This window comes from Jaculus jaculus, chromosome 15, assembly GCF_020740685.1.
Source record: "Jaculus jaculus isolate mJacJac1 chromosome 15, mJacJac1.mat.Y.cur, whole genome shotgun sequence".
Classification (NCBI taxonomy): Eukaryota; Metazoa; Chordata; class Mammalia; order Rodentia; family Dipodidae; genus Jaculus; species Jaculus jaculus.
The window spans coordinates 78,155,326-78,181,518 of record NC_059116.1 but is presented as its reverse complement, the minus strand read 5'-3'; the positions used below and the strand labels follow the sequence as shown (position 1 = coordinate 78,181,518).

The 26,193-nt window shown below is 42.5% G+C and overlaps 1 pseudogene; it reads right to left on the bottom strand.

Annotated features, from left to right (window-relative positions):
- LOC105944321 overlaps nucleotides 1-26,193 on the bottom strand; it is an 85,556-nt pseudogene that overhangs the window by 16,828 nt on the left and 42,535 nt on the right.

Below are 26,193 nucleotides of genomic sequence, written 5' to 3'. Positions count from 1 at the left end.
GGGTGAACAACTTTGCCTTAACGGGATGACCTCCTCTGGAGATGACTAACGGACCCGGAGCGCCATCTGGTGGATGATAGAGTTGAAAGCATATGAGCCTATTCTGCCCTTGCCGGCATTTTAACGTGGAAAACGGAAGCCGACTTAGTTAGGTCCGCAGCCTGGCAAAAGTTCGTTTAATTGTATATCCTTCAAATTACAGGTGAATAAAACGTGACCTTAAAAGAGGCCAAGTTTTGGGGACTGGGGAAATGGTTTAGTCGTATGCAGTGGCTAGAGGCCCTGGTGTGCCCATTCTCTCTCGCTCATAAATAAATAAAAATATTTTTAAGAGGGGAGGCGCTGGAGATATGGCTTAGCGGTTATGCCCATAACTCTGTAGCCTTTGGCCAGTTGCCTAGGAAACTACTTATCTTCAGACCCTAGATCCCCTGACCCACCATTGCCTACAAGACCAGCAATCTTTAAATCCACCAATCTCCTTAGGGTCGTTTCCCCACCCTCAGATGCTTATAAACCCATTTCACTGACAATAGAGAACTGTTCACAGGAAGAAGAAAAAAAAATCTTTTAAAAAAAAGAAAAAGTTGTGCCCTGGAGTTGTAGCGAATAGGTATAAGTGGGAAGACAAATTCTCACGTCTCATTTGTGTGCGTATACATTCCAATGTCCTTTAAGAGGCAGGTATCTGAAGGAGTGCACTTGAAGAGATTATCATCACTCTAAGCCATTGAAGTGAGCTTGAAACTTCAGCTGCACACCCATGTCTACTTGAAAAGCTCAGTTTTGCTTTCTTCATCTATATTAAAAGATATCTGGTTTAACAAGTTACATGCATTTCACTTTCTTTCGAAAAGAAAAAAATAGAGGATAAAAATAGCTCGTTGGTTAAGAAGTTAACCGACAAAAGCCAAACACAAATTGAAAGTTCAGTTTAATTTCCCAATACCCACGCAAAGCCAGATACACAAAATGCAGTTTCTTTTTAGAGGCCCTGGGGCGCCCACTCATTTTCTGTAGAACTGAAAATAAAAGATCAAAACACTTTACTTATGCAAACGCGGATGCACAAGACCGCGTATGGATCTGGAGCTCGTCTGAAACAGCCAATAGAAAACCCATTGTCGGCTTCACATTACCAGAAGCCCAGGAAAAGGAATAAAACATTACTCTTAAAAAAACACAACACAGGGCTGGAGAGATGGCTTAGCGGTTAAGCGCTTGCCTGTGAAGCCTAAGGACCCCGGTTCGAGGCTCGGTTCCCCAGGTCCCACGTTAGCCAGATGCACAAGGGGGCGCACGCGTCTGGAGCTCGTTTGCAGAGGCTGGAAGCCCTGGCGCGCCCATTCTCTCTCCCTCTATCTGTCTTTCTCTCTGTGTCTGACGCTCTCAAATAAATAAATAAATAAATAAAAATAAAGGCGTGAGCCCCTCAGCATTAACACTTTAAAAAAAAAAAAAAACACAGAAGAGCAATCAAGCGACACACGAAACGAACACAGAAACAGTATGTTTCCTTATACTTTCATGCAAGAACACTTCAAAATGTTTAAATAATAGGGGAACTCTGGCAAATGTAGCTATACTCTAATGGTCCTCTTCGGTTAGGGTGAGTACATGCAATTTCCCAGCAAGCAGCGCGCATCATGCAAATGAAAAACAAACGGGATGTTTCTTGAGAGGAGAGTTCTCATAACCACCAGGTGGCGCTCCAAGGCAACTAATCAACGAAGATCCAGTGATCACATCGGCATCAAATTTCTTTTATGTAAATTAACCTAGTGTATCAGGTTGCAGTGGACCAGGCTTGGACTGGGAAGTGGTACTCTATGGGTTCCTTTAATTACAGCTCACCCTCGAGTTTAAGCTTCTACCTCTTAGCCATTTCCCCAGCCCACTATTAAAAACATTCCTCCTTGAATCCCAGCACTTGGGAGGCAGAGGTAGGAGGACAGCTGTGAGTTGGAGGCCACCCTGAGAATATGTAGTGAATTCCAGTTTAGCCTGGATTAGAGTGACACCCTACCTCGAAACAAACAAACAAACAAACAATAACATTCCTAAAACTGATACCTGAAGACATAACCAGTGCTGTGAATGTGTCCCATTCACTTTTGTCTCTTGTTTTATCATCGTCTTGTTGGTGCAATTTACAAGTTGGGAAGGAACAGAACATTTCTAGGCCAATTTTACAAAGAAACAAAATCACTTATATTTAAACTTTTTTTGGGAACAGCCACTTCCGCCTGGCAGATGGGGTGTGGGTTGGTGCTAAGTAAATGCAGTGAGACATACCTTGGCTCTGGTCAATAGTATCAAATTTCTAGGGTCAGACGCCTGTGACAAAAGTCTGCCAGCAGGGGACGACAGCGAACTCAGGGTATAGAAGTCAATGGTTTCCTGTAATGCCAAGTAGTCTCAGAACGTGAGTACCTAGATCACATGGCCATCAGGGAGAGCAAGTCTCCACTTTGCAACAGTACTGGAGGAAGAAATTTCAACAAAGAACTTTCCCAGATGATCTTAAAGGTAAGATGAGCCTTTAACTTTAATATGGAAATGATAAGGTCATAGCGCTAAATAGAGCAAGTCATTTATTCTGTCTTAGGAGTTTCCATGCTTCAGTATTACCTTATAGTGATCTGCCTTCCATGTCTTTGGTCTCTGAGAAAAGTTGGCTAATACATAGAGAAGACTCCATAAACTCTTTCCTACGACTCCAAGAGGCCTGGATGGAAAATTATTGCTTTCTGAACTTTTTTTTTTTTTTTTTTTTTTACGATGTAGGGTTGAACTGCAGCTCATGCTGACCTTGAATTCAGTATGTCGTCTCCGGGTGGCTTGGAACTCACAGAGATCCTCCTACCTCTGCCTCCCAAGTGCTGGGATTAAAGGCGAGCACCACTATACCTGGCTGGCGTCTGAACATTAGTAATCTGTGGTGGAGGTGAGATAGATAGCCCTGGCTGATCTTGAACAAAATACATAGCAAAGACGGCTGCTGCTCATGCCTCAACTTCTCAAATGCTGGCTGGTAATTAGTGGCTGGTGCATCACATTTGATTCTTGAAGATAAGTGTTTTAATTCTTAAATTTTATTTAATTAAGAAGAGTGAGAGGGAGGGAGAATGGGCACCAAGGCCCAGTAAGCAGCGAAATGAGACACCCCCCACCTCCCCCCCCAAATGGTAAAACAATCCTGGTGTCAGATACTCTGCCAAAGTATGGCTAGAGCCAGACCTACCTACCTGCCTGCCTGCCTGTGGCACGGGGACGGGGGAGTGTAACTTGCCTAAAGTAGGGGTTTTATAATAGTCATTGATGATCAATAATGGACAGACAGATTTCTGCGACAGAAAGATTTCAAATATAGTTGTACTCGGGCTCCTCCATCCATCCTGCTGTAGACATCTGTCCCCTCTCCCCTGCTACTCCCACACCTGCGGACTCAATCCATTTGACTCCATGTTTGAGCAATTCCACATGCAAACTGTACCACTTCTCTGGGGTGTGAATGAAGTGACCTGGACTCCTGTGCAGGCAAGCACCTTTATCCACGGAGTCCTTCCTTCAGGTTTTTGTTTGTCTTTCTTTCTTTTCTTTCTTTGTTTCTCCCTTTCTTTCTGATTTAGGCTCTCACTCTAGGCTCAGGCTGACCTGGAATTCGCTATGTATTCTAGGGTTAGCCTAGGATCTCTTGGCCTAGGATCTCTTGTCCCCAGACACGGACAGACACTATCGACTTCTGTCCTCCCTCTCCCCAGCAACCTCCATCCCTGTGGCCCCAATCTATTTCACTCCATTTCGGTGCAATTCCACATGCAAACTACGACCATCTTTCCAACAGGTGACAGTCACCACCTATCCATAAGTCAGAGATGTGTGTGTGTTTGTGTATGTGTGTAGATTTCTTAGCCTTTTGATTGACCTTTTGGGTTTAGTTTTCTTTGAAAGCATCTCATTTTAGTTATTTCATTTGCTTACTTCTTTGGTGTGTTCAACGCATAATATCTATCTATCCCTCCCTCCCTCTAGACCTCTAGAAGGAAGGGAGGGAGGTGGGGGAAGGCAGAGGTCAAGGAATGCCTGTGAGGAGTTACATGGCACCCAGATAGTGGAATCCAAAAGAGCCTGACCTGGAGCAAGACCCTCCCTACTTCCCTCCTTCCCTGGGGGGAGGGGAGTGTAGCTTGCCTAAGGTTGCCTAGAGAATGGGTATAGCAGGGCCTCCAAGCACTACAACTGCACCATTTTATACACATGGCTGTATTGTGGGTCCTGGGAAATCACATCTAGCTTTGCGAGCAAGTACCTTTATCCATGGAGTCCTTCCTTCAGGTTTTTCTTTTGTTTTTCCAGTTATGCTTTCACTCTCGACTCAGGCTGACCTGGATTCACTATGTGGTCTCAGGGTGGCCTTGAACTCACGGTGGGTGATCCTCCCACCTCTGCCTCCAAAGTGCTGGGATTAAGTTTTTTCTTTTATTTATTATTTACATGTGAACATACGGGCACCCTAGGATCTCCTGTCCCCAGACACATACACTACTTTTCCTTTTAAATTTTATTTTTATTTATTTGCGAGAGGAAGGGAGAACGGGGACAACAGGGCCTCCAGGCGCTGCAAATGCACTCCAGAAGCATGCGCCATTTTGTGCACATGGCCGTAAGTGGGTACTGGAAATCGAACCTAGCTTTTCACGTCTGATCCTTTATCCAAGGAGTCCTTTCTCAAGCCTTCCTTCAGTTTTTGGTTTTCTTTTTTCTCTTTTATTTGCATGTGCATGTATAGAAACTCTAGAATCTCTTGTCTGCAAAAGAACCATCTTGTACACATGGCTGCACCTTTCACCAAGGAGCCATCATCTCTGCAGCCCTCCAGTTTCTTATAAAGATCAATATTACTGTTTCAACAATGAAAGATTCTTCATTCAAGAGAACTTGAATATGTGTTACTGGGCCAAAGTTATCCACAGCTGGCTCAGAATCAGCTGTCTCTTCTTTTGGATACAAGAAAGCTTTGAACCTGTTTTTTGTTGTTTGTTTGTTTGGTTGGTTTTGTTTTTTCTAGAAAGGGGTGGGCAGAGATCAAAGAATGCCTGTGAGGAGTTAGATGGCACCCTGATAGTGGATTCCAAGTGACCCTGACCTGGATCAAGACCCTCCCTTCCTCCTTCCTTCTTGGTGATGGTGGGGAGGTGTAACTTGCCTAAGGTAGGGGTTTTGATATTCAATGATGGTCTATACTGGACAGATTTCTGGACAGAATCTTCAAGTACAGTCGCCCTAGTGCTCTTCCATTCATTCTGTCCCATCTCCCCCCAACCTCCCACCCAATTCATCTAACTCCATTTTGGTGCAATTCCACATGCAAACAGTACCGCCATCCTTCCAGCAGGTGGCAGTCACCACCCATCCGTGAGGCACAGACTTGTTGGGTTTTATGTGTTTCTTTGTTTTTGTACAAGCACCATGTGTTTATTTTTTATTTGTAAATGAGGTGGTGGGTGGGTGTGGAGGAATGGGTACATCTCCAGCTAGCTCAGGATAGCCTCAAAATTTCTTGTTGGTGCTGTCATAGTTTCCAAGGCAGAATATCTCTCTCTCTAGCCTAGGCTGGCCTGGAATTCACCGGGATCCTCCTATGTCCTGGCGTCCCTCTTGAGTGCTGCCATTAAAGGCACGTGCCACCACACCCAGCTCTGAGCTCTTGGAGTTCCAGACCAGCTTCGGGCTACAGAGTGAGTTTTGAAGTTAACAACAACAGCAACCAAAACAAACAAACAAAAACCTATGAAGCTGGCAGATAGTTCAAAGAAAGAAAAATAAAACTCACAAAACTTTAATAAAATATGTTCTTTTAAGAACAAGACAGACCAACTCAAAATTCAAAAGCTCACGTATGGAGGGAGGCGGTTTTGAACCTAGCTTTTCAAGCAAGCACCTTTATCATCTACGGAGTCCTTTCTCAAGCCTTCCTTCAGTTTTTGTTTGTTTGTAGGGTCTCACTCTAGCCCAGGGTGACCTAGAATTAATTCTGCATTCTCAGGGTGGGCTCGATTTACTGCGATCCTCCTTGTCCCCAGACACAGACAGACACTATAGACTTCTGTCCTCCTCTCCCCAGCAACCTCAGTCCCAATCCATTTGACTCCATGTCGGTGCAATTCCACATGTAAACTACGACCATCTTCCCAACAGGTGACAGTCACCCCACAATCTATAAGGCACAGACGTGTGTGTGTGTGTGTGTGTGTGTGTCTGTCTGTCTGTCTGTGTATGTGTGTAGGTTTGTTTGCTTTTTCCGTTACGCTCTCACTCTAGGCTCAGGCTGACCTGGAATTCACTATGTAGTCTCAGGGTGTCCTTGAACTCACAATGGGTGATCCTCCAACCTCCACCTCCAAAGTGCTGGGATTAAGATTAAGGTTGTGAAGGTGGAGACGGCCGGTATCAGAGATGATTTTTGTCCAGCCAGGACTCCCCTGAAACCGCTAAGAAGATGAAGAAAAAAAAAAGCGGGGGGGGGGTAGTTTTACACAGATGTCTTGTAGGATTTTTCTAGTGGGAGAATGAATGCTAGGGTCTCCTGCCACTGCAAACAGAACTAACACCAGACACATGCGCCCCTTTGTGTACCTGGCTTTTACATGGTTAGTGGGGAGTTGAGCCCCACCTTTCAGTAACCACTGAAGCAACCATCTGTATCGCCCCAGCCCATTCTTTCTTCTTCTTCTCCTTCTTTTTTACCTCTTTCCTTCTTCCTTTAACTGCTGCTGTGATTCTTCTAGTTGCCCTGTACGTTTTTCTAAGTAAAATGAAACAGACATTGCATAAAAGTGGGGGCTTGCTTGTGGTGATGGACATGGCACGTTTCTTCTGTCTCTCCTATGGATTTTTATGTGAACACTCTTTTTTTTTTAAATTATTTATTTATTTATTTGAGAGCAACAGACAGAGAAAGACAGATAGAGGGAGAGAGAGAGAATGGGTGCGCCAGGGTTTCCAGCCTCTGCAAACGAACTCCAGACGCGTGCGCCCCCTTGTGCATCTGGCTAACGTGGGACCTGGGGAACCGAGCCTCGAACCGGGGTCCTTAGGCTTCACAGGCAAGCGCTTAACCGCTAAGCCATCTCTCCAGCCCTATGTGAACACTCTTAAAGAAGCAAACACTCACACTGTGATGCCCACATGTCAGAGTTCTTCCCAACACGTTAGGAAGTGAAAAAAAGAAAATAATAGAAAGAAAGAAAAAAGTCTCTCTCTGCCTCAGTTTCATTCACTGAGCTCTATCTAGCTTTCTGATCTCGGTGTGACTCCCCGTTGATTCGCCTCTCCTCCCTCCCTCTACCAGGGGTCCAGTGTTTTACCAGATCCTAGATGAAATAAGCAGCTAGCGGATGTTTATTTGGAATGCGGCGAGGCGGTGAGGACTGTGTGACCGACCCACCGTGCTTACAGCATCCTAGGGCATCTTCAGACTTGTGTGCCCTGACGGGCATGACAGCTGGCAAAACGTTGCCGAGCACGCTTTGTGTGGGAGTACATAGTGCCACCCACCACCAGTCGCAGTCTGACACTTGGGTCTCTTGAGCTATAGAGCCTTTTTTTTTTCTCCCTCCCTTACCATCTCTTCCCCCCCCACCACCACCCGGTCCTGTGCCTCCCCACGCACATCGCCACGGTCCGGGAGGGTGCCCGTTCTTAACCCGGAGAAGGGCGGGCCGGTGGGCTACTTTTCCGAGTATGCCGCCGCTTCCCCTTATTCCCATTCTTCCTGAGAGAGGGTAGAGCCGTCAGATTGCCGCACACATCCTCCGTTTTCCTCCCTCTGGCGCGGGGGGGGGGGGCGGGGGGGGAGGGGTAGGGGTTGGGGTCGGGGGTGGGGGGGAGGGCCTGGTGGCGGGGAGCAGAGCAGTGCTTTACGCTATCCTGGGGCGCCGTCTAGCGTATGCCTACTTGGAACGTGAGGTGGTGAAAGAAAGGCCAGGCGTGTTAACAGAAGCCTAGGGCCTGACTTTCACATTTTGTGTGGGAATGCATAATGCCATCCACCGCTCCCATCATGTCACGAGTCTCGAGAGAGAGCCTGTTCCTCCTACCTTGCCCTGTACCTCCCCACGCGTTGCCTCCACCACCGCCGCCGCCCTGCCGTCCCTTCTTCCCGTTCTTCAGGGCGGCTGGGGGCACATGCCAGCCTTCTATGGGTCTCCTACATAGTTTCGGTTGGTTCTACAGCCGGAGTCGTCCGGTACCCCAGACACGATTTCTGTGTCCAGCCGCAACTCCCAGAAACCGCTAAAAAGCAAACAACTTGTAGGATTTCACCTGGGAGGATGAACACTACGGCCTCCTGCCACTACAGACGGATGATATGATGATCTTCTTCTATTGTTTATTGTTTATTATATTGGTGTCTGTTCTCTCAGGCTGTCTGACAGCTTCATTCACTGAGTTCTGTCTGTTTTCCAATCTCCTTCCAGTTGGTCTGTTTGACACCCGGTGAGTCGTTTCCCCTTCCTTCCTCCCCGTCTCCCTCTACCAGGGGTCCGGTGTTTTTACTGACCCTAGATGAAATAAGCACCTGGGGGAGGCCTTTTTGGAATGCAGCGAGGCGGTGAGGGCTGTGTGACCTGAGTCTCTTGAGATACATAGCTTTTTCTTGTCCAGCCCGTCCTGTGCCCCGCCTGGGCGGGCGGGAGTCCTTCACCCAGAGAGGGCCGGGCGGGTAGGCGGGTAACTATATGAGTACATGCATGGTGGGGGGGGGGGGTCCATGCGATTCTTCTACATGTCCACTTCATAGTGTCGATTCTGCAGGTGGGGTGGGTGGGTACCCGAGATAATTTCTGCGTCCAGCCGGGGACTTCGCAGAACTCGCTTGTACCCCACAGGAGGGTGAGGCAAGGACTGCCCTCCTCCTGCCACCCCCCCCCCCGCCCGCCCTCAGGGACATCTTGGCCTGCCATCAGACTTCCTACGCAACCTCTGTTGCCCTTCCACCCTCGTCAGTCCATGGATCTGTCCGTCCCTCCTCCCTCCCTCTAGGAGGGTGTGTGTGTGTAGTAGTGTCTTACCCTATCCTGGGGCGCCATCTAGCAAATGCTAATTTGTAACGTGAGGTGGTGAAAGAAAGTTGCGTGACTGGTCGGGGCATGTTAACAGCAGCCTAGAGTCGGACTTTTTTGGTTCCTCTGCACACTTTGTGTGGCCACGCATAGTCCCGTGCCACCAATCACTCCCTGATATCCAGTCACGCGTCTCTTGGAGAGTCTTTTCCTACTACCCTGTCCTGTACTTTTCCACGCATGCCGCCGTCTAGGCGGGCGCCCATTCTTCATTGGGATACAAACAGATTATTCTAAGTGTCCCCCATCTCTGCCTCTGTCTCGGCCACGGCCAGGGCTCCGCCTGGCCACCCTTTCTTCCCATTCATTCTTCACCAGTAAGGTAGAGGAGTAAGGTGGAGTTGGCCGGTACTGGAGACTCTTTCTGTGTCCAGCCAGGACTCCCCAGGAACCACTAAGATAAAAAGTTATTTTCTGGCTCCCTCCCCACACACAGATAACTTGTAAGATTTCCCCGTGGGAGAATGAATGCTAGGGTCTCCTGCCACTGCAAATGGAACAACTAACTCCACACACATGCGCCACTTCATGTACCTGTCTTTTACGTGATTAGTAGGGAATTGAAGCCAGGTCATCAGGCTTTGTGAGCAAGCACCTTTAACAAAGCACTGAACCATTTCCCCAGTCCATTCTTTAAAGAATAATATTTATTTATTTATTTATTTATTTAGTTAGTTAGTTAGTTAGTGGTGGTGGTGGGGGGAATAGATGCGCCAGAGCCTCTAGACATGGCAAATGAACTCCAGAAGTGGGATCTGGAATTCATTACCTACTCTCAGGGTGGCCTTGAGCTCACAGCGATCCTCCTCATACCTCTGCCTCTGGGAGTGTTGGGATTAAAGGCCGGCATGCACCACCACCATGCCTTTCTCTTTCTCTTTCTTTTTCTTTTCTTTCTCTTCTTTCTTTCTTTCTCTTCTTTCTTTCTTTCTCTTCTTTCTTTCTTTCTTTCTTTCTTTCTTTCTTTCTTTCTTTCTTTCTCTCTCTCTCTCTCTTTCTCTCTCTCTTTCTTTCCTTCTTTCTTTCTTTCTTTCTTTCTTTCTTTCTTTCTTTCTTTCTTTCTTTCTTTCTTTCTTTCTTTCTTTCTTTCTTTCTTTCTTTCTTTCTTACTAGAATGAAGCAGACATGTTAGAAAAGTGGGGATTGCTTGTAATGGACAAGGTATGTTTCTTCTTTCCCTCCTATGGACTTTTGTGTGAGCACTGTTAAAGAAACAAGCAATCACAATGAGATGCCTCCAAGTCAGGTTTCAGAAGTGAAAAGAATTATGTGTCCAAAGGGGGGAAAGCTTCATGTCTGACCTGTAGATACATCTTAGGAGCGTTGTGTATGTTTGCCAACTGACTGTGTGTGAGGTATGCGTGAAGCCAGAGAGCTAAGTATTTCATACTTAATAATCACCTATAGGATGTTGTCTTCATGAGTTTATCCCTACTGGCAAGGAGGCATCAAGAATGACTCGCGTCTACCTTTATGTGCTGTTGGGGATGGTGTGTGTGTGTGTGTGTGTGTGTGTGTGTGTGTGTGTTGGGGGAGATTGGGACCATCACTCTTGGCTTTTTATTTCAGTTTGAGAGAGAGTGAGAGACTAAGGAAGAGTGAGCTACCTAGATAGCTAGGGAGGGAGGGAGGGAGGGAGAAGGTGAGATCCTGGGTAAAATAAGCATCTAGGGGATGCTTGTTTGGAACATGAGACGGTGAAGGCTGTGTGACCCAGCATGTTTAAAGCAGCTTAGGACATTTTCTGACTTATGTGCCCTGGCGTGAAGATGATTCTAAACCTCCAGGAATTACCTCATACCACCTGGGCTCTGTAACTCCAAGAAATAAACTCATTGCTGTTTTACAAAAGTGGAATCTTGACTGGTCTTGTTTAATCTCGAGTGAGTGAGTGAGTGAGCGAGCAAGTGAGCGAGCGGCTAGACAGAAGAAGACACAAGAAGATACATCATCGTGCCAGACTTCACATGCAATTTGATAAAACAAGAGGAGAGAGAGAATGCGAGGGGAGTGGGAAGAAGGAGGGAGGGAGGGTGGGAGAGTAGGCATAAATACAAAGCAGGCTGACTACACACTGACCTGGCTGAATGAGGCCATGATTACACACACACACACACATTTTCAAATAAATAACAAAACAAGTAATGATTCCAAACTTGCGCACACTTGCGCCCTCTCCCCCCCACCCCTTTCTTAAACAAAACATACAGTAGCTTAGGGTTTTAAAACATACTTGCTTTTTTTTTTTTTTTTTAAGAGAGAGGGGCTAGGCGACAGAATGAGGTAAGTCAACAACAAAAGGAAAAAAAAAAAAGCTTGGGAAGCAAGCAGGCACACAGAAAAAGAAAGAACACAAGAACAAAAAGACGGGCTAACTCACTCAAAATCCAAAAGCTCACCTATGGAGGGACGTGGTTTTGCTGGCCTTCAGTGGCCAGAGTGGCACAAAACACGTTGGAAATCCTGCCACATCCATCCGTCCATATTTCTCCTGGTATGCCGATTGCTGGCTTTACATGTGTGTGTGTGTGTGTGTGTCCTGCTGGGCAATTGAACCTGGACCTATAAGCTTTGCAAGCAAGCACCTTTCACCACACCATCTCTTCAGCTAGCCTGCCTCCCCTTTCAGGGCCCAACAGCTACCCACATTGAGCTGTTGATCAGAGAGAGTTACAGGGTCTCCAAAGACTTCATCACTGAAGTAGATCTAAAATGAACCCAACATGGCTCAGGGAAATTCTTGGAAGATGGGGCAGAAAGATTGTTACAGCACATGTTAGGACATTATGCACAGAGACATTGCTTCTTACCCATAACTGATGGCTAACCCCACAATTCATGACCCAAATTCCCCAACGAGGAGGGTCCCTGTGGAGGGGGGAGTACAGGGAGGAGGCTAATGATGGTACCAACATGGCTGTATACACACTGTGTACATAACTAATAAAAAATTCACCACCACAGCTCAGGAAATTTTGTTGAAGAGAGGGTAGAAAGATTGAAAGAGCCACAGGTTGAGACATCATGCCTAGAGGCATTCCCTTCCACCCAAAATAAGTGACTGTTTCTTCTACAACGCACAAACCTCAACCCCATATAGAATTGCTGCAACCCCACTGAGGAGCATCCCCAATGAAATGGGGTAGGGATAAATGAAAAGAGTATCAGTACATTATATATCCATAGGAAATATGCTGTTAATAATAACAACAAAGTTTTTTTTTCTTAAAAACAAATAATTTCATTCAAAAAGTGTGGCAGAGAACTCAATAGGAAATTTTCTTTTTTCCCCAATTTTTATTAACATTTTCCATGATTATAAAAAAATCCCATGGTAATACCCTTCCCCCCACTTTCCCCTTTGAAATTTCATTCTCCATCATATCCCCTCCCTATCTCAACTAGTCTCTCTTTTATTTTCATGTCATGATCTTTTCCTCCTCCTCTGATGGTCTTGTGTAGGTAGCATCAGGCACGGTGAGGTCATGGATATGCAGGCCATTTGTGTCTGGAGGGACCATGTTGTAAGGAGTTCTACCCTTCCTTTGGCTCTTACATTCTTTCTGCCACTTCTTCTGCATTAGACCCTGGGCCTTGGAAAGTGTGATCAAGATGTTACTCGGTACTCCAGTCACTTCTTTCCAGCACTATGATACCTTCTGAGTCATCCCAAGGTCACTGCCTTCTGAAAAGAGAAAATTCTCTACCCAAAGTGAGAGTAGCGTTAATATAAAGGTATAAATATTAGGAGAAGTGCTCACTGGGCAGTTTGATAAGCATAGTATATACACTTTTCCAGACACCAGCAGATGTTACACCCTAGGGCTCATGACTACCCCTGTTTTAAGTTTTCAGTATCAGGGTTGTATTCCCTCCCCACCATGGAGCGGGTCTCCAGTCCAATTGGAGGGCAATTGGTTTCCACCATGACAGACATGCTACTATTACACCTGTTGGCTCATATGGCCTGGCTGGCCAATTATAAGGCTTGCAGTGTCCACTGTTGAGTATCTTCACTGGTGGTATCTCTTTCTCCCATTGAATTACATGTAGTATGACTTCTTCCAGCTTTCTGTCAGCTGGTCTACATGGAGGAGGTTATCAGCTCAGTTCCAGCAGGATTTTTCAGTGGCCTTGCAGCCCAAGTATGTGGAGTCTTCAGCAATAGGGTCTTACCATTGATTCCTAGTGGGAAATGAAGGACCTCAGCAATGGCCTATAATGTTTTCGGGGCATCAGGGACCTCCCTGGCCAACAACTCACTGGAGGTATCCCATCCCTGGCACTGAATATTTTCTAACAACGACCTATGGCTCCTGAGTGTTCCATTGTCTGAAAGTGGAGGATTCCCTATGATTTATTTGCATTCTCTTAGATTTTGATTAATTTTCAAAGGAAGAAAAACAAATGGCTAATATTCATCTAAGAAAAGGTTCAATTCTGGGCTCCTCCCCGGCAGGTAGTGCTGTGGAAGGACCAGGCCTGCTGGTTCTTCCCAAGGGGTTAAAGAGGAAGATGAGAATACGACGACTCAGAAACCTCTCCTGGCCACCGGAGAAAAACTACACTGAGTTGGGAGTCTTTTCGAAGCAGGAACTCATAGAACAAACTCGCTTTATTGCTATGAGCAGTTGCCTATATCATGTTGGGGATGAAGGCGAGGATTTTAGGATGGGTTGGGGGGAGAGGTAAGGGCTAATAGTAAACTGTAACTATTGAAATAGTAATTATAATTGCTACTCAGAGGTGGCAGGCCAGAAGTCATTAGGTGTCTTGCTGAGTCCTAGCTGGCCAGAGACAGATCGCCAAACTTTAGCTAGGTTCAGCAAGTTCCACTAGGCCTCACGCCTGGGCCTTTCAGAGCCTAACAGTTCAACATCCTTAACCATCAGGAAAATGCAAATTAAAACTACTATGAGGGCTGGAGAGATGGCTTAGCAGTTAAGGCACATGCCTGTAAAGCCTAAGGCCTCAGGTTTGATTCTCCAGGTCCCATGTAAGCCACATGCACATGGTAGCACATGCCTCTGCAGTTCATTTGCAGTGGCTAGAAGGCCTGGCACACCCCTTATCACTCACTGTCTATCTCTCTCTTCCTCTCTCTGTTTCCAATATTAAATAAGTAAAAATAAGCCTTAAAAATTGACAAAATATAAAACTAATATGAGATTCCACCATACTCCAGAAAGGGTGACAAACTTTAAAAATTCAAATGGCAGTAAATGTTGGTGAGCATTCATGGCAAGTGGATCCCTAATTCACTGCTTGTGGGAATGGAAACTTGTACAACCAATATGGAAATCAAACAGTAGACTCTGGAAAAGGATGAAAATACTGTTACCAACTGACCCAGCCATTCCTGTATACTAAAGGCATCTACACTAAAGACTCCACACTTCATTACAGAGACATTTGCTCATCCATAATTGTTGCTGCTCAATTTACAATGGCTAATGACTTGAATCAACTCAGATGCCTATCACATGACAAATGTGTAATGAAGGTGTGGTACATATATAATGGAATTCTATACAGACATAAGGAAAAAAATGATATAGCGAAATTGGTAGAAAAATGGCCAGACTTGGAACAGATCATAGTAAGCAAACCCACCCCAGTATAGAACGACAAATGCCACATGGACTCACTCATCTGTGGTTCCTAAGCTGGAACAGGTTGAATTGCTGTCATACCCAGCAAGCAACTTGTGAGTCAGGTAAAAAAGGATGGAAAGGTTTGGGGGAAGAGGAATGGGAAAGCACAGCAGGATGGAGATCTAAACAAAACCAAATCCAAAATGTGTTGGTATCAAAGAAAACTTTCTCCTGGACAGCAGACTAAAAGTTATAACCCTCAATAGGAGCATTGAGTGGTCATCTGGTAAGATGAGTCCTGGAGGGAGTGGGCTGAAGCCTTACTTTAAAATATTTGGCACTGACTGGCAACTCCCAGTACCAGAAATTGATTATAACCCATGTTGAGCTGTTGATTGAAGAGACCTATGAGTTCCCCAAAACAAGACAGGTTTCTGTCAAAGCAACAGATTACCCACCTAAGGGGAAAAGTGGGACTCTATTGCTGAAGAAACCACATGCAGCTAATGCAGTGTATCAAAAGATCTGGCTGAATATGGAAGGGGGTCAGCTCCCAGATGGTTAACCCATACAGTGCTGAAAACAGGACATGAAATGCTGGACGAAAGCAGCAAAAAATGCTATGAGCAATCAGGTTAACCTTGCTATATCCAAGCAACCATCCTGACAAGATGTACAATCCTGTGCAATAGTGGCACCCACCCTAGATAAGTAACCAATGGCTTTCTGATTGGCTAAGTGATCTGGTCAGTGGAAAGGAAACCATAGCTAGAACTAGGAACAAATTCAAAATCCTATGGAGACAAAGATTACAGACTGCAATGACAGCCATTCACTAGTCTTTGGCCAAAAGTGAGGCTACAGCCATCAAAATCTCTGTAACTTGATAATTCTTATATACTTTACCCTATCCTGATCTCACTGCCCTTTGGAGAATCTGTTTTTCTTTTCCATATAATAGCAAGAGCAAAGGAAAACCAAAATCTATAAACACGACAAGGATCACTGACTCCATGTCAGAAGTAATTAACCCCAAGCATAGAAGTTAGGGCCACATAAAAACACAAAGGAATTGGTGAGATGAGCAAGAATGATGCCTCCATGGAGAGCCTGACAATATGAGCCAAAGTGTTAGAGACATACTGAGAATAGTCAAAATGCACTAAAACAGAAATCCAGAATGCTGAGACTTCCACACTATAGTAGACATAAAACACACTGGCCAAGTTTTGTGGGCGAGTGGGCAGAAAGAATGTAAGAGCCATAGGGTGGGAGGAAATATCTAGGAGCATTGCAACCCCACACAGTGACAGACTTCTGTTCTCACAGCTCATTATCAACAACTACATGGTGAATACCAGTGTTCTCACTAAGGAGGGCCCTCAGTGGAATAGTGGAGGGGAGGAGGGAAATGATGGTAACAAAACTTGATGTGTCCATATAAAGCATCAATTTAAACATAAAGTAGTAAAGAGAAGTGAAAAAAATTAATTCTGTTGTAACATGTCAATGCTGCTATTAAATGGCAGTAACTACCACTTGTAACACTTGCCAGTTTATCATATCAGAAAGGACGTAAGTAATCACAACTTTGAGTGACATCTTCTATTCTACTAGAATTACAAATATTTTACAGCCCTTGCTTAACTGTGTGCTTCCTTCATGTATTAGCTGAAATATTGACCAAATACCTGACTGATTATATTTTAAATCCTTGCTATTCTTATGTCCAAATAAAACACAGTAATACAGGAAAACAAACTAGAGTTGGCACCTTTCTTCTTCCTGTACCCAATTTATTTTCTAATCTTTTGTTATTATTATTATTATCAACATGTTTCATACGGATGCATCAAATGTTGATACCCTTTTTTCCCTTATCCCTGCTTCCATTAAGTTGGGGATGCTCCTCCTTGGGGTTGCAGGTATTCCCTATGGGGTTGTGGTTTATGCACTGTGGGAGCAGCAGCCAATTATTTTGTGGGGGAGGGAATGTCTCTGGGTATGATGTCTCAACCTGTGGTTCTTACAATCTTTCCCCACCATCATCTGGAAAATTCTCTGAGCCATTGTGGGTGAGTTTTAAGTCTACTTCAGTGATGAGCTTGTGGATCTCTGCTTTGATCCTCAGGGTCTGTCTTCTACACTATGGCACTGATTATCAGGAACAGCCTGGAAGCAGCACTTTTGCTCATCTCTGTGGTTTAAGCTGTGGCTTGGCTTAAGTGTGAAGGATAGTTTATCTCCTCCAGTCTCACTAACTTCTGAAAAAGAACATATTCTCCAACAGAGAGTGAAGTTAACATAGTTTAAATGGGATAAACATTATTAATTTAGGGAGAATTTGATGTATGTAGCTCCTCTTATCGCCAAAGACTGGTGGGAGCTTGACACTGGGGAACATAATGATTGTCTCCATAAGATTCTGATCTGGTTCTCAATTCCAGATATAGGTACCTTTACACTGAGCAGATCTCTTAGCCAATCATAAAGCTATTGGTAACCCACTGAGGCTGTGTACCACTATTACACTGTCATGTACATCCTGTCAGTGTGATTGCTTCTGAGTAGCTTAGACCTCTGGTTGCTCAGAACTTTGTTGGCCATTTTCTACTAGTAGCTCCTATAGTGCTTTCCAGGACTAGACAGGCTAACTGTCTGGGGACTGGCTTTTTTTCTGAATTTCAGCCAGGCCTCTCAGTGCTCTGTGTCAGCAGCATATGGTGTCTTCAGCCATAGGGTTGTAGCTTTGCCTTTGACAGAAAGCTGTCTTGATTTGGGGACCCCATAGTTCTCTCTGATCAACAGCTTAATGTGGGTAGCAGCCAATCTCTGCTATACCCCATTTCAAAAGATAGGAAATATCATGGAATCTCATATACATATTACCTGAGACATAACTATCTATGAGAAATTCTGTCCAGGGTTTGGCAGATAAAGAAAATTCTTCCTTTTTTCACAGACTTTAGGAGTTATGTGCTCATGGATGAAAGATGAGCAGATACTTGAAGGGACACTGTCTCAGTCTCTTAATATTGAACAAGTATAAGTGGTGTTTATTGTCAGGAGAAGGAAGAACTAATATGGAGCAAGGTAGAAAGCACTGTGTCCCCTGAATTCTAGATTTGTACATTGGAGTATACACAAAATTAGATACATTTGATTGTGTGAAAATACAGTAAAAGACAAAATAGGGCTGGAGAGATGGCTTAGCAGCTAAGGTATATGCCTGCAAAGTCTAAGGACCCAGGTTTGATTTTCCAGGTCCCACATAAGCTAGATGCATATGGTGGCACACACATCTGGAGTTCATTTGCAGTGGCTAGAGGCCCTGGCATGCCCATTCTTACTCTCTCTCTATCTTTTCCTCTCCCTCTCTCTGTATAAAACAAGTAAATAATATATATAAAGAAAATGTTAAAAAAGACAAGATAAATTTTGGTTCATTCAAAAATGGCATGCTTGGGAAGATAAGACCAAGGAAAGACCACAAAATGTTAGTGTACCCATCTGCAGACTTCTTACACATAATTAACAACTTTCAAATAGAAAAGTAAGGAGCAAAACTGATACTGGTAAATCTGGCTTATTAAATCTATCCCTGTCTTGGCATACATGAAACCACAATTGCAAAAATACCATTCTTCCACATCATCATAATTTTCTGTGTTTTGCTTTATTCTCCAAAAGCATATTGTTTCTGTCAGACTGCAGAAAAATACAGAAAGCATCCCAATCAATAAGACAAATATGAAAGTGATCAGCTTCCCCATGTCTTGAAACTCTCAGTGTGAGCTCAGATGTAATGTGCAGCATCCAGTAGATAAACAAAATCCATATGCATGCTTGTGTATGTATCTAGCCTTACTACTATTGATGACTAGAGGGAATGTTTATATCCCTAATATTTTTCTTTTCATCCTGTGTCACCCTCACTTGAGGAGTACAGAATGCAGTCTTGGGGCTCTTCATTTGAAGTCTATATCAAGGTCAAAAACACAAGTTGAAAAACATGTTGTGAGGATCATCTCTTGTTTCAAGTGCTATGAGTTCATGCATATTCAGGTATGAATGCCACTGGGATAATCTCCTGAGCATATTTGGTCCCAGACTAATGTCAAAAAGCCATTTGCATAAACAACACCTGAAATTGTGTAAGTGGATTTCATCAGATTTTCCAAATCAAGATGTGAGGTGAAAAGGTCAGAAAGGTAGAGAGAATCCTCGCATACCTTACTTCCATCAGCATCATAGCACTTACTGTGTGACCCATGCACTACTCCATAGCAGTTTCATGCCTGTTATATCCCACAACTCCACATTTCCCATTGTCTGAGTTAACAATACAGAAAATAATTATGGCCAATTCAGAAATTCCCAGTCAGTTTTTCAGTATCAACACAGACACTAAGTTTCATACTTTTGTTTGAAAACGTGACCTTCATCCATATTTCTCAGTTCCCATAGACCAATAAATACCCTGTGATAACCCAGTTTCTCATCTTTAACACTGCTTTTTACCATTGTTTATCCTTCCCTTATTACAGGATTCCAGCTGGAATTTAATCTTATATTTTACGTGTAAATTCTGCATTTCTACCATCTGAGTAGGGAATTATTTTGATGTTGATTTCATGTTATGTGTTGCCAGTTGGAAAGTCAACAAATGAGCCTACTTTTATTACTATGGACTTCATAGAAAATTGCACAAATTGGGCTGGAGAGGTGGCCTAGCAGTTAAGCACTTGCCTGTGAAGCCTAAGGACCCTGGTTTGAGGCTCGATTCCCCAGGACCCATGTTAGCCAGATGCACAAGGGGGAGCACGTGTCTGGAGTTCATTTGCACTGGCTGGAAGCCCTGGCATGCCCATTCTTTCTCTCTCTATCTGCCTCTTTCTCTCTGTCTGTCACTTTCAAGTAAGTAAAAATAAACAAAATAAAAAATTTAAAAAGGCAGTCTGTTGGGCTTGCCTCAAAAAAAAAAAAAGTTGCACAAATTTATGGCAATTCATTTTATGTGAGTTGAGCTATATCTTGGGACTTGCAATAAAGCTCAAATATCATCCTGATATATGTCCTTATTTCAAGTCTGATTAATATTTTTAAATTATTATGCACTGATTATAAATCTCGGAAAAATGCTGCTCAAGGATTCTAAGAGGAAGATTCAGAGAAAATAGGGAGAAGCAGCCATAGAAAGAAGAGAAAAATTCATTCTAGATGATGGAAAATAAATTTTTTGTGCAGTGTTTTGAGCATGTTGTCATTAGTATTTAATGTTAATATTTCCTTATTTTATTTATAGTTAACATGTACCAGCATGTATTTCTTTTTTTGTATAATTTTTATTTTTTATTTTTTTTAATTTTTATTAGCATTTTCCATGATTAGAAAAAAAATCCCATGGTAATTCCCTTCTTCCCCCCCGCCCCGACTTTCCCCTTTGAAATTCCATTCTCCATCCTATTACCTCCTCATCTCAATCATTGTACTTACATATATACAATACCAACCTATTAAGTACCCTCCTCCCTTCCTTTCTCTTCCCTTTGTATCTCTTTTTTTAGGTTACCGGCCTCTGCTACTGAGTTCTTTCCTTCTCACACATAAGGTCTTTAATCCATTTGGACTTAATTATTGTGCATGGAGAGAGAGAAAAACCTATTTTCATCCTTCTACATATCCAGTTTTCCAAACACCATATGCTAAAGAGGCTGTCTTTGCTCCAATGAATACTTTTGGCATTTTTATTGAATATCAGGTGGCTCTAGCTACCTGGATTTACATCTGGGTCCTCTATTCTGTTCCATTGATCTACATGTTTGCTTTTGTGCCAGTACCATGCTGTTTTGTTACTGTGGCTCTGTAGAATAGGTTAAAATCAGGTATGGTGATATCACCAGCCTTATTTTTGTGGCTGAGTATTATTTTAGATATTTGAGGTATTTTGTGATTCCAAATTAATTTTCAAATTGTTTTTTCTATTTTAAGTATACCATTGGAATTTTGATGGGGATTGCATTAAAAGTGTAGGTTACTTTTGGTAAGATTGCCATTTTCACAATATTGATTCTTTTGATCGAGGAACAAGGGATGCTTTTCCACTTCCTAGTGTCTTCTGCAATTTATCACTTGAGTGTTTTAAAGTTTTCATTGTAGAGACACTTTACTTCCTTGGTTAGGTTTATTCCAAGGTACTTTATTTTCTTTGATGCAATTGTGCATGGGAGTGATTCTCTGATTTCATCCTCTGTGTGTTTGTTGTTAGCATATATGAAGGTTACTGATTACTGTGTATTTATTTTGTATCCTGCTACATGGCTGTAGGTTTTGATCAGCTCTAACAGTTTGCTAGTAGAGTCTTTAGGGTCCTTTATGTATAGAATCATGTCATCTGCAAATAATGATAATTTGATCTCTTCCTTTGAGATTTGTATCCCTTTTATGTGTGTCTCTTGCCTTATTGCTATGGCTAACACTTCCAATACTATATTAAATAGAAGTGGGGACAGTGGACCCCCTTGTATTGTTCCTGGTTTTGGTGGAAAAGCTTCCAGTTTTTCCCCTTTTAGCAATATGTTGGCTGTAGGCTTGTCATAAATAGCCTTTATTATATTGAGATATGTTCCTTCTATTCCCAGTCTCTGTAGGACTTTTATCATGAAGGGATGTTGGATTTTGTCAAATGCTTTCTCTGCATCTAATGAGATGATCATGTGATTTTTGTCCTTCAATCCATTTATATAATGTGTTACATTTATTGATTTGCATATATTGAACCATCCCTGCATCTCTGGGATAAAGCATACTTGGTCTGGGTGAATGATCTTTCTGATATATTCTTGTATTCTGTTTGCCAATATTTTGTTGAGAATTTTTGCATCTATGTTCATGAGGGAGATTGGTCTGTAATGTTCTTTTTTTGTTCCATCTTTGCCTGGTTTTGTTATCAGGGTGATGCTGGCCTCATAGAAGGAGTTTGGTAGCGTTCCTTCTTTTTCCATTTCCTGGAAAAGCTTAAGAAGCAATGGTGTTAGCTCTTCTTTAAAGGTCTGGTAAAATTCAGCAGTGAATCCATCTGGGCCTGGGCATTTTTTAGTTGGGAGATTATTGATAACTGTTCGGATCTCCATGTTTGTTATAGGTCTATTTAAGTGATTAATCTCACTTTGATTTAATTTAGGTAGGTCATATAAATCAAGTAAATCATCCATTTCTTTCAGATTTTCATACTTTGTGGAGTATATGCTTTTATAGTATGCCCCTATGATTTTTTGAATTTCTCTGGAATCTGTTGTGATGTTACCTTTTTCATCTCTGATTTTATTAATTTGTGTCTCTTCTCTCTTTCTTTTGGTCAGATTCGCTAAGGGTTTATCAATCTTGTTTATCTTTTCAAAGAACCAACTCTTTATTTCATTAATTCTTTGGATTGTTTGTTTTGTTTCTATTTCATTAATTTCTGCCCTAATCTTTATTATTTCTTCCCATCTAGTGATTTTTGGTTTGCCTTGTTCTTCTTTTTCCAAGGCTTTAAGGTGAAGCATTAGGTCGTTTACTTGCGACCTTTCTAATTTCTTTTTTTTTTCTTTTTTTTTGAGGTAGGGTCTAACTCTGGTTCAGGCTTACCTGGAATTAACTCTGTAGTCTCAGGGTGGCCTTGAACTCATGTCGATCCTCCTAACTCTGCCTCCCAAGTGCTGGGATTAAAGGCGTGTGCCACCACGCCCAGCTCTAATTTCTTAATATAGGCACTTAAGGTATAAATTTACCTCTTAGAACTGCCTTCATTGTGTCCCAGAGATTTTGATATGTTGTGTTCTCATTATCGTTTGACTATAAATCTTTTGATTTCCTTCTTGATTTCTTCATTGACCCATTCATCATTTAGTAGTGTATTGTTTAGTTTCCATGATTTTGTGTATGCTCTATAACCTTTCTTGCTAGTGATTTGTAGTTTAATTCCATTGTGGTCAGATAGAATGCAAGGAATTATTTCAATTTTCCTGAATTTGTTAAGATTTGCTTTGTGTCCTAATATATGGTCTATTTTATAGAATGTTCCATGTGCTGCTGAAAAGAATGTATATTCTGCAGCCTTTGGATGAAATAAATGTCCTGTATATATCTGTTAGGTCCATTCCTTCTATGACCTCATTTAGTCCAGATGCCTCTGTTTATTTTTTTCCGGGATGACCTGTCAATTGATGAGAGTGGGGTGTTAACGTCACCCACCACCACTGTGTTTGGTGTTATCTGTGACCTTAGTTCTAATAGTGTTTGTTTGTGAATTTGGGAGCCCCCATGTTAGGTGCATATATGTTTAGAATTGTAATGTCCTCCTTTGGAGTGTGCCCTTAGTCAATATAAAGTGACCTTCCTTATCTTTCTTGACCAACGTTGGACTAAAGTCTACCTTGTCAGATATTAGGATAGCAACCCCTGCTTGTTTTCTAGGCCCATTTGTTTGAAACACCATCTTCCACCCTTTCACCCTAAGATAATATCTATGCTTTGTAGAAAGTTGAGTTTCTTGGAGACAGCAAATTGTCGGATCCTGCTTTTTAACCCAGTCTGCAAACCTATGTCTTTTTGTTGGAGCATTGAGGCCATTGATATTAAGAGATATTATTGAAAGGTTTGTATTTATGTTTGCCATTTTTTTTGTGGTTTCGGTTCTACCTGTGCTTTCTTGTGTTAAGTAGTATTTGAATATTTCTTGTTTTTTCTAGGTTCCTTATATGTGTGCTTTTCCTTTTCTTCAGTATGGAGGATTCTATCAAATATTTTTTGTAGAGCTGGTTTTGTCTTCAAATACTCCTTTAACCTGCTTTTGTCATGGAATGTCCTTATTTCTCCATCTATTTTCATGGATAGCTTTGCAGGATAAAGTAACATTGGTTGATAGTTGTTATCTTTCAGAACTTGGAATACATCACTGCAAGCCCTTCTGGCTTTTAAAGTTTGTGTTGAATAATCTGCTGTAATCTTGATGGGCTTGCTTTTGTATGTAACTTGATTTTTCTCTCTAACTGCTTTCAATATTATTTCTTTCGTTTGTGTTTGGTAGTTTGATTATAATATGGCGAGGAGGGGTTCTTTTCAGGTTTTGTCTGGCTGGGGTTCTAAAGGCTTCCTGTATCTGCATTGGCACCTCTTTCCCAATTTGGGGGAAGTTTTCTTCTATGATTTTGTTGAAGATGCCTACTATGCCTTTGGAGTGGAATTCTTCTTCTACTATGCCCTGAATTCTTATGTTTGATCTTTTCATAGTGTCCTGAATATCTTGAAATTCCCACTCATACTTTTCTATAAGTTTGTCTTTCTCTTTGTTGGACTGTATTAGATCCACTTGTCTTCTAGCTTAGATATTCTGTCCTCTCCTTCATCCATTCTACTGGTGAGATTTTCTACAGAGTTTTTTTTTTTTTTTTAATTTCATTAACTGTTTTCTTTATTGCTAGTAATTCTAACTGGTTTTTCTTTATTATTTATATTTCTTATTTATATCTAGTATTGACATCTTTATTTCATTAAATTGGCATCCTGTGTCTTCTTTGCTTCCTTTCATTTCTTCTTTGAGTTCTTTGTAGATATGTATAATCATTCTTTTGAAATCTTTCTCAGGCATTTCCTCTAACTCATTCTCACTGGAGGTCATTTCTGATGCATTAATACTTTTTGGTGGGTTTATATTGTCTAGATTTTTGGTGTTTCTTGTGTTATAATGTATATATTTTTGCATCTTGGATTATTTAATGATTGGATTTTCCAGTTATCTGGGTATTATGAGATGTATCAATCTGATGTTACCTTTTGGGGTGATTTTGGACTCAGCTTCACTCTTGATTGGGTCCCTCTTAGTTGCTCTGTCAGTTCAAGTAGGCATGGCCGGGTCCATGGACCAGTGCTCTGTTCGAGGGAGCTGGGCACTGGCAGTGGGGAAGGGGAGGGAGCCGATGCTGCTCAGTTTGCCCACTGTTCCACATGTTCTTCTATTTTGTGATCTACTCCTCCATTGTTCACTGCCGTTCTCCCTTCACATTTCTTGTGTTTGCAGAGAGCTCCAGTGTGAGTGGAAAATTCCCTCGCCTGGCTTTTCCTGCAGCTGAAGATGAGCCTGCCACCATCTTGTGCATGGACCCACCCTGCTGGAGCAGCTTCTGCTGGCCTGTGCAGGCTGTGGATGCTCTGGATCTCTCCTACTTCTCCGCTGCTGTTTCAATTTCCTATATACCTCCCTTTTAGTAAAAGTGTATATTTTGTTTTTTTTGGCTTTTTCCCCCCTAGGCTGCTTTGGTGTGGTACCTACACTGCCATCTTAACTGGAAGTCCTCATATTACTACATTTTCATTGCTAATTGTGAATGTTATTGAATGAACAAATTTGTGGTGTGGGGACATCATCTCTCATGATACATTTTTCAACCCTGAGACTCTTAATGCTTTCTGCCCAGGCTTCAGCAATTTCCCTAGGATTATAAGGCAAAAGGAATGCCAATATTTGCATATGGGTTTAAGTTACTCATATTTTCTCCTTTGAGAAGTTAGGATTCTTGAAAGAGAGGTAGAACTCCACAACCTACAAGGAGAAGTATTTTTTCCACCTGCTGGCACAGGCCAGTATGACTCTTATTCATAGGTTGAACCCCAATAACAGGCTTTTCAACTTCTTATTTTTAATTTTTTAAAATTTTTGTTTATTTTTTCTCAATTTTTATTAATTTCCTTTTATTTGTTTATTTTACTTCAGATGAAACTTTTTAATTTTCATCACATGTTGGTACCGTCATGCTCTTCTTCCTTTGTACCATGTGATGGAAGACCCATAACTGTGGGATTGTGGGCATTCACCCTGTTGTTATGGTTTCTGAGTTTTAGGTGCAGCATTCAGTCAATGGAGGGAGCCAGTGCACAGGGATATTGCCTCATACCCTCTGACTCTTTCACCTTCTCTTCAGCACATTTCACTGAGAATTGGTGGCTGTGTTTTAAGTCTATTCTAATATTATTAGAAGCTTCTAGAAATCTGCTTCAGTATATTTTGTGTTTCTCCACATACCACTGGTGTGGGTTTTCAAACTCCCTTTAAGCAGCACTGTTGCTCATCTCAATTCCTCTGTGCTGTCTCTTCAGTCCTGTTTACTGTGGACATCTTGACTCACCTCTCTCTCTCTCTCTCTTTTTTCTTTTACAAGGTAGGGTCTCACTCTAGTCCAGGCTGATCTGGAACTCACTATGTATTCTCAAGGTGGCCTTGAACTCACAGCGATCCTTCTACCTCTACTTGAGTGCTGGGATTAAAGGTGGGTGCCACCACACCTGGCCTTGACTCATCACTTGATTGAGGTTCAGGTATCTTTCTTTGAATTGTTGGTTGATTTTTGTTCTTGGATCTCACTGCTTCTGTGCATGAAAACCAGGCACTCAACCACAGTCTGCATTGGTGACTCTATTTATCACAGAAGGCA